The sequence below is a fragment of the Centroberyx gerrardi genome, chromosome 2 (genome assembly GCF_048128805.1).
Source record: "Centroberyx gerrardi isolate f3 chromosome 2, fCenGer3.hap1.cur.20231027, whole genome shotgun sequence".
NCBI classification, from domain to species: domain Eukaryota; kingdom Metazoa; phylum Chordata; class Actinopteri; order Beryciformes; family Berycidae; genus Centroberyx; species Centroberyx gerrardi.
Genome location: NC_135998.1, coordinates 5,748,024 through 5,759,469, shown reverse-complemented (window position 1 = coordinate 5,759,469; position 11,446 = coordinate 5,748,024).

Below are 11,446 nucleotides of genomic sequence, written 5' to 3'. Positions count from 1 at the left end.
GTCATGACTATAACGGAGAATGCTATTTGCTGGGGCGGTCAGCTGAAGCTGCTCCACCGTAGAAACACGTGTAGTTAGCGTTTGTGTCGGCAATAGCAGGTAGATTACCAAAGAGATCGCATACAGGAACCCTGTTGGATGCATCTTGACTGCCTCCAGTTATTCTGGCACAAAAGGCACATAAAGACAACTTATAAACAAATTACAAACAAATGTGTCACCCGTCGCCACCATGCAGCGCCAGAAGTGCGCTGATATAGTGCTATAGATTAATACAGGATAGCCTGTTTTCTATGATTTGCATGGTAGTGTAACAGAGAGAAATGGACTCTATAATTTGAGTATAGTGTGTTTTTTTTACTCATGGACTTCTTTTGATAGAGGGGCTGAATTTATTGATGGACTGTAGTATGAGCACTAAGAGAGACCCTTGTGTCGTCCAATCATAGTGTTGCATTCAATGAGAAGCAGCGAGAATCCTGTGCATGCGGGAGAGAGAGAGCGTGACGACGAGAGAAAATAGAGAGAAGTCAACATGTGTAACGATGGAGATCGGTATAGTGAAAAAGAGTAGATATCAGCTATATTTCCACTCCAGTCTAGTTGCAAAAACAGTGGCGATCGTTGTAGAGAAGAAGAGAATCATTTGTGAGTTAAACACGGACGTTTTGTTAAAGGTTTGAGCTAGAAAATGTTTCCGTCGGACATCTAAGGGCTGCCGCCGCCACACAATGCTTATGTTAGCCTAGCGAGTTGAGCCTGGTTATTGCGTCGTGTTAAAGACCAATGGTTAGAGACCGTAGGTGTATGTAGAGACAGAGACGAAGGGAAAGAAGAATTAACTCGGTCGAGAGAGAATTCAACTTCTTTGCCTGTCAACACTGGGTGAGTGAGAACTGCGTTGAGTTGCCTCGCCAGTCAAGATAGAGAGAGTGAGATCTGCGTTGAGTTGCTTCACCAGTCAAGCTGTAGGGAAGAGAACCCATGTTGAATTACTTCGCCTGTCAAGACCGTGGCAGAGTGGAACTGTGTGCGTGCGAGGGAGGACGTCGCGGGAGAGAACTGTTGCTCACAGGACGTGGAGACAGTGTGGTGCAGTCAGGCGCGTGCGTGTTATCGTCTGAGGCGGTTCTTCTGAGGTCAGCGATTATCCCTGCCAACCAGTGACACTTCTTCATCGTCAGGTTCCTGATGGAGGTGATGTTCAAGGAATAACGGTACCAATTTTCTGTTTTATATTTGAAGAGACTGAAGTTGTTTTAGTTAAAGACAAATTGACATTTGTGCAAATGTTTTTAGTTTAAAGTGTAATTTGCCTCTATCTTGAAAGTTAAAGCTGAGATATGATCCAAGGTTTCAAGGTTTTACTGTACTCAATTTCACGACTGTGGGTGAGGTTAGAGTGTTAAAGGGGCACTTAAGTATTTCAAACTGTTTCAAGTCAGGGTATTGGAGGCACACTTCATTACGTCAGAAAGATAAGAGTTGAGTGCCCAATTACAGACATTTCAGTTGTGTTCTGAGGGAGGTAACGAGTGTTTTTGTTTTTGGAGTATTTCACTACTTCAGAGGGAATAAGAATTTAGTGTGCTTTTGATGTGAAAGTAAGGTTTCATTTTCTTTTGGAAAAATGACAGGAAAGACATAGGGTTAACATAAGATATGGGTTAACGGAAAATAAGTTGGATTACAAAGCAAATCTGTTTTCTTTTATTTTTTTGAAGAAAACTATTTTGGTTATTGAATGGTTGTAAGGTTTATATGGTCCTAAGCACCTAGGAAGGAGGTCTAATGAAAAATACTAAATACTGAACTGAAACATATATTTTATTTTATTTTTTGTTATCAAGGAAAACTCATTTAATATATGATTTCATTTGTTTTTACATGGTGAACTTGACCTCAGGTGTATTATTGTACCTACTAAGAGTTTATGTTAAGGTATCTTCTCTGGAGTAGGGGCGTCTCACTTACCGCTGTAGAGTTGCATAGGAGGGAGATATACAAGGTAGGTCACACAATCTTACCTGTGCATGTAACACCCCAGGTTGTCACTGTGATTCATAGTAAATCCTGGGGCCCAACTTATGTTACTTGTTAGCTTATTACAGGGTATTTAAGAGGCGAATTGAGTCGGGGGCAGGGGCTAGGACCCCTTTGTATTCTCGGCCATCCAGAGTAAGATAGATTTGCGCTCCTACCACGCGGGCGTGTTCCGTCCGCTACAGTAGTATATCATTCAGTTAAACTTTAAACAAGTTACAAGTTCACAAGTTAAACAATTTGTGAATTATGACAGATATCTCAACATATTCTGCAAAAACTATGATGGAAAAATAATGTAAACCACACTCTTCATGGTACAATACAAATTATATGTTTATCATTTGCATGTGTTTGCATCTGTCCATCTACAAATAAACCACACTGTAAACCCTAACAATGACTTAAATTGCCTTTTCAAGTGTGCCTTACTTAAATTTTACTAATGTGTTAAAATTACTTGTTTAAAATAAGTTATATGTACTTTTGAGGTGAATACACCTGTTTACTCAGTGCCTTAAGTTGACTTAACTTGACTTAAACGATTACTGTCGAGAACGTTTCCTTTTTGGCCAATTTGGCTTTCCGTAGTTTTTATCAGCGAGCAGGCATTGGGACTATTGGCAGCACATGTCTTTTCTTCAGTCCGCCAAAACAGCTTCTTCGTTTCACCTGTTTCATCAGTTGGTATCGGTAAGTAGCTCTCTCCTGGTTCCAGTCATATCTCTCCAACAGAAAACAGTTTGTTACCATCAGTGACTCCAGTTCCACCCCGGCCCCAGTCAACCAAGGCGTACCTCAAGGCTCTGTGCTTGGACCCCTCCTCTTTACCATCTACTATCTATCCCTTGGTCAGATCATCCGCCACCACAGTCTAAGCATCCACTGCTATGCTGATGACACACAGCTGTATCTCAGCACTAAACCATCCACTCAGCTCCCCCCACAGTCTCTTGTCAACTGCCTGCATGAAATAAAAGTATGGATGTCATCTAACCTACTCAAGCTTAACAGCAACAAAACAGAGCTCATGGTTGTGGCTCCCAAGGCGCTGCTCCGGAAGGTTGGAGATCTTCTTCTCGACGTGGACGGCTGCTTCATCTGCCCATCCCCAGAAGTCCGCAACCTGGGTGTCATTCTGGACTCCACCCTCTCCTTTCAGTCACACATCAAATCCATCACCAAATCCGCTTTCTTCCACCTCAAAAACATTTCCAGACTTCGGCCATCACTCTCTGACTCCGTGGCAGAGACCCTCATCCATGCCTTCATTACCTCCCGTCTGGATTACTGCAATGGAGTCCTGTTCAGGGTACCCAGCAAAGCCCTGGACAGGCTCCAGTATGTGCAGAACTCAGCTGCCAGGGTTCTCACCCGCACCAAGCCCTGGCAGCACATCACCCCCACCCTCATCCACCTTCACTGGCTCCTGGTCAAGTCCCGCATCTCCTACAAAATCCTCCTCCTCACCTACAAATCCCTCCATACCCTCGCCCCCCAGTACCTATCTGACCTCCTCCACCCCTATACCCCATCCCGGAATCTGCGGTCCTCAGACATGGGTCTGCTCTCCACCCCCAACACCAGCCTGCGATCTTTTGGGGACAGAGCCTTCAGTGTGGCAGCCCCCACCCTCTGGAACTCTCTCCCGGCAGAGATCCGCAACGCCCCATCTTTGGCCACTTTTAAAAAAATCATGAAAACCCACCTGTTAACCAAGGCCTATGGCCTCTAGTTAACTCTCTCATCCCCGGCAATTATTGCTATTTTTATTTTCTGTTCTTGTTTTATTTGTTTTGTCTGCCTCACTGTGTAAAGCGTCCTTGGGTCTCTTGAAAGACACTATATAAATCTAAGTTATTATTATCATTATTATTATTATTATTATTATTATTATTATTATTAAGTAAAATAGTATATAGTGTCAGCAGCCTCAATTCGGTTGATACATCAAGTTAACGTTAACCTACGTCAGATGGCTACCAAACCTTATCCACAATAGTTCATATATTCATCTGTTCGAGGTATTTTCAATGTTTTGACGTTAATGTGACTTGATGGCTAGCTACAAACTTAATTGCTGATGTTTATGCTAGCCAAAACACTGTCGTTAGCCTACATTTGCAAGGCTAAATTAGTTAATTAACACATGCTAGACATTAGCCAGTTTTAATTAATGTTGTTGTGCAAACTTAACTGAATTGTCAAGTGGATTTATGATTTTAGCTAAGTCTAATATTAACGTGTTTTACGGTAACATAGGATAATTAATCTCTCTCTCTCTCTCTGTCTCTCTCTCTCTCTCTCTTTCTCTCTCTCTCAGGTTCTGGTTAAAATAATGAAATAATGCTGTGGAAATGTAAGTACTGCATTTTTAGTACTGAAAAAAGAGCACAACTTCTCAAACACTACCGGTTAAAACACGGGAGCTACACAAGAACTGTTCCAATTCCTTGCCTGCACCATGACTGCTTGTGTACATTCAAATCTTTCAATGCACTGAAAGTTCATTTATCAAAAATTCATTCACATGTGCAGGTTAAAACATCAAGTGAAATTTCACATTAGTTTCCAGTGCCAGTTGTGCAATTTTTTTGAGCCCTGTACAGAAGCAGACTTCTTAACCCACTTGCGCAGTAGACACTTGTCCAATGCCCATATCTAGGTTGTAGCTTTGAAACTAAAGTTTATTCCACATTCAATGCACACAAAAGCAATAAACACAAGACACCAAATCAGAAGTTTAAACCAGGAATATTTTCTGAAATCCTCCATGGCAATGAAAATGACCCATCAGAAGAGGACATTACAGATTTTGATACCACAGAGATTGAGGGCAATGAGGAATCAACTGGTGAAACTGTACAAGACCTAGGGAGTCAGTTGGAGCATAACTTGGCTGCCCTGTGTTTAAAAATGCAAACAATTCTTCACATACCTCAGACAGCTATACAAGAAGTCTTGCAACAGATCAACCAGATACAACAACTGTCACAGAGAGGTGGTCAGTGCTGTCATGGAGAACAACGTGCTCCTGAAATTCTGCAACACAGGTGGATCCCTATCAACCAATAAAAGGAGAGAATCATATGTGTTAAGAGAATTTCCCGTAGTAATGCTGGTGGAATATTTTATTGATAAAGACAAGAATTCTGCTGTTTATGTCCCCGTACTGAATATGCTGCAGAAGATGTTAAACAACAGTGATATCTTGGACAAAGCTCTTTCAACAGACAAGCAGTCATCACATAGTCACATCACATAGAGTACAATACTTACCAAGACGGTTCACACTTCAAAGAGAATACCCTTCTGACAGAGGATGAATTTCAAGTTGTTCTTGGCCTTTATATAGATGATTTCGAAGTTGCCAATCTCTTGGGTACATCCAAAAAGAAACACAAGATGTGTGCTGTGTATTGGGTTCTTGCCAATCTGCCAGCAAAATATCGGTCCACTCTACACTCTATTCAGTTGGCTCTCTTATGTAAAGTCTCAACAGTCAAAGAGTATGGCTACTCTAAAGTTTTACACCCTCTCATTCAAGACCTTGTTTCACTGGAGCAACATGGTGTCTATATTGAGCAGCTAGGAACAAGTGTTAAAGGCACCGTTTTGTATTTGGCTGCTGATAATTTGGGTGCACATTCTCTTGCAGGATTCTTTGAGAGTTTCACAGTGGAGCACTTTTGTCGATTCTGCATGGCAACAAGGAACGGCATACAAGAGACAGAGGTACGCTCAGGTTTATTCCCTCGAAGAACAAAAGACGCTCACAATAGACAGGTGCAGGAAGTTACACAAGAGCCTTCTCTAGGCAAGCAGTATGGTGTAAAAAGAGGATGTCCACTGACTGACAACTAACAACATTTTCATGTTGTAAGTGGTTACCCTCCCGATATCTTACACGACCTGTTAGAAGGCATTGTTCCAACTGAACTGTCACTGTGTCTTCAGGATCTGATTAAGAAGAAGTATTTCAGTCTTGAATCACTGAACAAGGCCATTAAATTCTTCCCATACATGTTTACAGACAAAACGGATCAACCTCAGCCAATTGCAAAGACATTTTACACCAATGGAACAATTGGGGGAAATGGCCATGAAAATTGGGCTGTTATCAGGTTCCTTCCACTTTTCATAGGTCACAATGTCCCTGAAGGGGACGATACATGGGAAGTGTTGATGACATTGTGGAAATGGCTGTAGCATCAAAGTTCACTGATGAATCAATTTACTTTTTGGAGTGTAAAGTGTCAGAACACAGAAAGTTGCTGCTGAAAACCTTCCCCGATGTTAGACTGCGCCCTAAACACCATTTCCTGGAGCATTACCCCCAACTAATTAAGGAATTTGGTCCTCTGTCAGATGTCTGGACAATACGTTTTGAGGGCAAGCATAGTTTTTTCAAGAAGGTTGTCCACGACACCCAAAACTTCAAAAATGTTGTTCTTACATTGGCTGTAAGACACCAGAAAATGATGGGGTATCATTTAAACTCAAGCTCCTTTTTCAAGCCCTCTGTGGAAATGGACAAGGTTTCAACGGCACTGGTGACTTCCTTTCCTGAAAACGTTCAGGAAGTGTTCCATCAGAGAGATGCGCATCTAACTACTGTTCTTGTCGCATCATCTGTATGCGTAGATGGGATAAAATACAGTGCAAACATGGTGATCTCTACCGGTTCTTGCTCAGGCCTCCCCAACTTTAATCTGATAACACAGATTGTTGTCATTAATACTGAAATTCTGTTTGTCTGCAAAGCGATGACAGCATGGTTTCATGAACATCTAAGATCATATGAACTCTGCAACAATACTGCCCCACCGCTGACAGTTACTCAGTTATCAGAATTGAACGATGTCTTTCCACTGTCAGCCTATAGAATAGGAGGCAGACTGTTTGTGACACTGAAACGGTATATTTTGTGCTAAAGGGTTTTGTAATATGCGCACATTGAGGGGTGTAACAGTTAAACTGGCTAGAAAACCTAGTACCACTTGCTTAATTCCCCCCTGATACAGCCTTTTTCCAAAAACATGCAGTCAAGTGCTTTACAACACTGCGTTTGAGTGATCACATGCCTAGTTCATTTGAAAATTGGCTTTTTACATGTCACCACCCTTATTGGGAAACCACGTCACATTGCATGTTCTCAAATTAATTCTGTACTGCAGCCAACCATTAATCCAATGGGCAGGATATTGTCATTGAAACGGTAATCACTACCAGGAATCATTAGAAATGACTGTCGACCACCTGTGTGTTAAGTTTTTTTTCCCTCTCTCACTCTCTCAAGATGGCTACAGCACAGAGGCTGATTGTCAGGATTATTCTGTCTGAAGGGGACATAAGGAAGACTACTTTCCTTCAGAAGCCTGACACAGTTGAAGGATTTCAACTTGAACTTAAAGAAAAACTTGGACTTCAGTTCAACTTTGCATTACAATATGAAGATCCGGACTTTGACAATGCACTGCAATCTCACAGACATGGCAGACCTTCCTGAAAAGACCACTGTGAAAGTCATTCCTGTGCTCGACCTGGTTGAAGTCCCAACACCCAGCACACCCAGCACAACTGATACAGAAATTCTCAGTGACACATCGACTGGAAGACAGAATCAGTGGCCAGAAGAATTTGAGATTCCGTTATTTTCAGTTGATGTAGAGTTTCAACTTCGGCAAGGGAATCTAATCTATATGAGAGATGAAACTTACCTTGATGTGTCAAGAGACCTCAAACATCAAATCCTCGAGAAGTTGGCAGAGAACATATACAGTTTTAAGGCGTACCCCACTGATGAAGATTTTAAGGATGTAGCAGCAGCTTTGGTAAAGAAACATCCTTGCCTCTGTGAACCCGGTTCCTGTACAGGCTCGTGTGGCTGGAAAAACAGCCTGAAATTCAAAATGGGCAATTACCGAACAAAGCTACGAAGAGCAGGATGCCTGGATGTTGCAGTCAATGGAAGGAAACGCAGAAGAGAAGCATCTGATGGAGAACCATCAAGCAAAAACATGAAAAGAGCGAAGAAATGTGAGATCAACTTTTTACCCAATTTCCCAGAAGGAGAAGATCAATCCAGTCTTGAGGCCATCAGAAAGACCTAGTTGAGGAAATGAAGAAAAGAACACCAAATAATCAACTTGTGAAGCAGAAGATGGATATATCCTTTGCATTAAGGCGGAAAGAAGTGGTGGAGACCGAACCTGCTGTGGCTCGAGTTGTTGAACGTTGGCCTGCACTCTTCACGGAAAATTAAGTATGTTTTAGAATGACATTTTAAGTTTAACATTTCCTGCATCATCTCACCTTTAAACAATGTATTTGATTGAGTGTAAACTTTTTTTCCCAGCTTGATTTATTTCCATGCACGTTAATCTTTTTTATGATGGACTGTTTTGCCTGTTTTTAAAAGCATTTACCAAAATATATATTATGTTTGTATCTTTTCTTTTTTCAGGTTTTGGCCGAGTTCAACCGAATAGTAGGCAGAGATCTGAAGAACCAGTTCTGTGAGGCACTGGATAAACATAGTCCACGCTTCATGGAGCTTTTCCGACGAAAAAAAGGACATGTTGGGCAGGTGTTGGCAGATTTTCTTCAGCAAACACAGGTTTGTATTTAGGATCTTTTTGGACTTAGAATGCACTTAAATGGATAGGTCAACCACACTGCCTAATTCTGTCATTGTTTTAACACGTTAGTATTCTGACCAAGTATGTTCACAAACTGCCCCTTGACCTTTGCTGCTTTGACACATTTAATGATGGCTTCATAATGTAATTTTCCTGACACTTTCCTGAATGTCCTGCCACTGTGTTTGTATACACATAGCTCATGTACATAACTTTTGCCATTTTGTGTCCCCCTCCACGCCCCCTGCTCCCCCCTCTCCCCCCTCTCCCAATAAGACTTCAGATGTGATTGCAGTGCGCACCTTGGTACTTAGGGGCATTCCCATCATCTTGGGTGATGACACCGCAGATTTCTTCATAACATGCTGTGTAAGTAAAGTCACACTTAATAGTTCACCCCCAAAATGAAAATTCGTTCAAGATCTTGACAGATTATGGGAGGCCTTTGATTTCTTTAGGGTCCCAGGTAGCATTAAGAATCTAGTAAGAGCATACTTTCAAGATATACAGATGTGCTCCACCACAACAGAGTTTACCACAGCCTGGCAGCATCTTGAGACAGGAATTATGGCAGGGTGCACCATCTTCTCCTTAGCTTTCACTATGGCTTTCACTATGGCGATGGAGGTAATTATTGGGGCATCAAAGTGGGTAGTAGGTTCCTCCCCCACTACCCACTTTGATGCCCTAATATGCCCTAAACAGCAGGGAGGGCTGCGCCTCCCACCCATTAGGGCATGTATGGATGATATGACTACAGTAATGACTACAGCTCCTTGAACAAAAAGGCTGCTGAATAAATTGAATGATAACCTGAATTGGGCTAGGATGAAGGTTAAACAGAGTAAGTCAAGGAGCATATCCATTATTAAGGGGAAGCTAGCAAGCAAAAGGGTTTACATAGATGAGGAAGCTATACCAACAGTTCTAGAGAAGCCTGTCAAAAGCCTAGGAAGGTGGTATGATACAAATCTGAGTGATAGGGACCAGGTTCAGGAGATACAACAGCAGCTATTTGGAGGTATTCTGGACATGTAGAGATCAAGGTTACCAGGCAAGCTAAAGTTGTGGTGTTTGCAGTTTGGCCTACTGCCTCGGCTAACGTGGTCCCTGACAGTATATGAGGTACCACTGTCAAGGATAGAGAAGTTGGAGAGACTGGTCAGCTTGTACGTCAGGAAATGGCTTGGAGTGCCACGCTGTCTCAGTATTGTAGCTGTGTATGGGAAAGGAATTCTGGAACTACCTATATCTAGCCTAGCAGAGGAGTTTAAATGTGCAGGGTAGAGTTGTCATGGTGGTGCCATTTTGACGCCGGTGTTGTTTCCCTCCTTAACACCGGCCATACCGGTTATACCTCATGTCGCCACTAGAGGGCCAAGCGCTATCAAAGTCAGCGTCACTACAATGAAAGTGAAACTTAAAATTCCTCTCCAAACTCACGTTAACGGCATTTATAAACGGTAACACTTTTTAATCGGAGGTTTTTAACACTGCTCAACACTCAGAGAGTTAATGTGAGTGCAGTGCAGATTCTGGCATATTGCCCTTCTTTAGGCTCCCATTGGATTGTACTGGACTCATTACTGCCACTAGGTAAGGACAAATAATTAATCCTATCCATCCTAATCTGTCATATTAGTGATCAGATATTAGTGATCAGTATGTTGTTAGTATGTCCATTTATCATTTAGTAGCCTAACTTGAACATGGATGCTCTGAATATGTACTTTTATTTGACAAAATACAAAATAACGGTATTCCCGGTGTGGGGCTAATAACACCGGTGTGGACTTCAAGACCGTATGCCACCGGTAACACTGCCCACCGCGACAACCCTAGTGCAGGGTAAGATTGGAGTTGATGCTGACAGAATCTAAGGATCCAACAGTCAGGAGTGCAGCACTTCCCTTGTTAGCAGGGAGGAAATGGAACCCAAGAGAGGCAGTGCAACAGGCGCAGTCAGCTCTAAGACATAGGGATATTGTAGGGCAGGTGCAACAAGGACGAGGGGGCTTAGGCCTGGGAATAGGGCAACCGTTACGGAGTAAGGCAACTTCATCAGAGAACAGAGAAACATGGTTGTAGATCAAATACATCAACAGGAGGAGTCAGCAAGGTATGCCAAGGCAGTGTCTCAGGCAAAGCAGGGCCAGTGGATGAAGTGGGAGAGTGTAGAGAGGAAGAAACTCAGCTGGAGAGAGCTATGGGGGATGGAGGCATAAAATTGATCATAGGTGCTACTTATGATGTGTTACCCTCTCCCCAAAATCTTTGTCAATGAGTAGGTGAGGATCCTGCCTGCCCACTGTGTTCAGGAATAGCTACACTTAGGCATACTACTATCAGGTTGTAAAGTTTGTCTCAGGGAAGATGCACCTGGAGACATAATCAAGTGCTTAGGTGCAGCAGCAATTGAGGGGAAGCGACTAGAGATAAATTAATTGCCTGATAGGAGAGAGCGTACTAAGATTAAGTTTGTCAGAGAGGGAGACAGAACCAGGAAGGAAACAATTTTAGGCAGGCAGGTTGCAGGACAACTAGGGGCGGGGCTAGGGGCAGGGCGAAATTGGAAAATGGCAGTGGATTTAGAGAAACAGCTTGTGATCCCCAGGGAGATAGTCAGGTCAAATTTAAGACCAGACTTGGTGTTATGTCAGAGTCAGAACAGATTGTGTATTTTGTGGAGCTCACAGTGCCATGGGAAGATGCAGTAGATGAAGCTTATGAAAGGAAGATGTGGAAGTATTCTGACTTGGCTG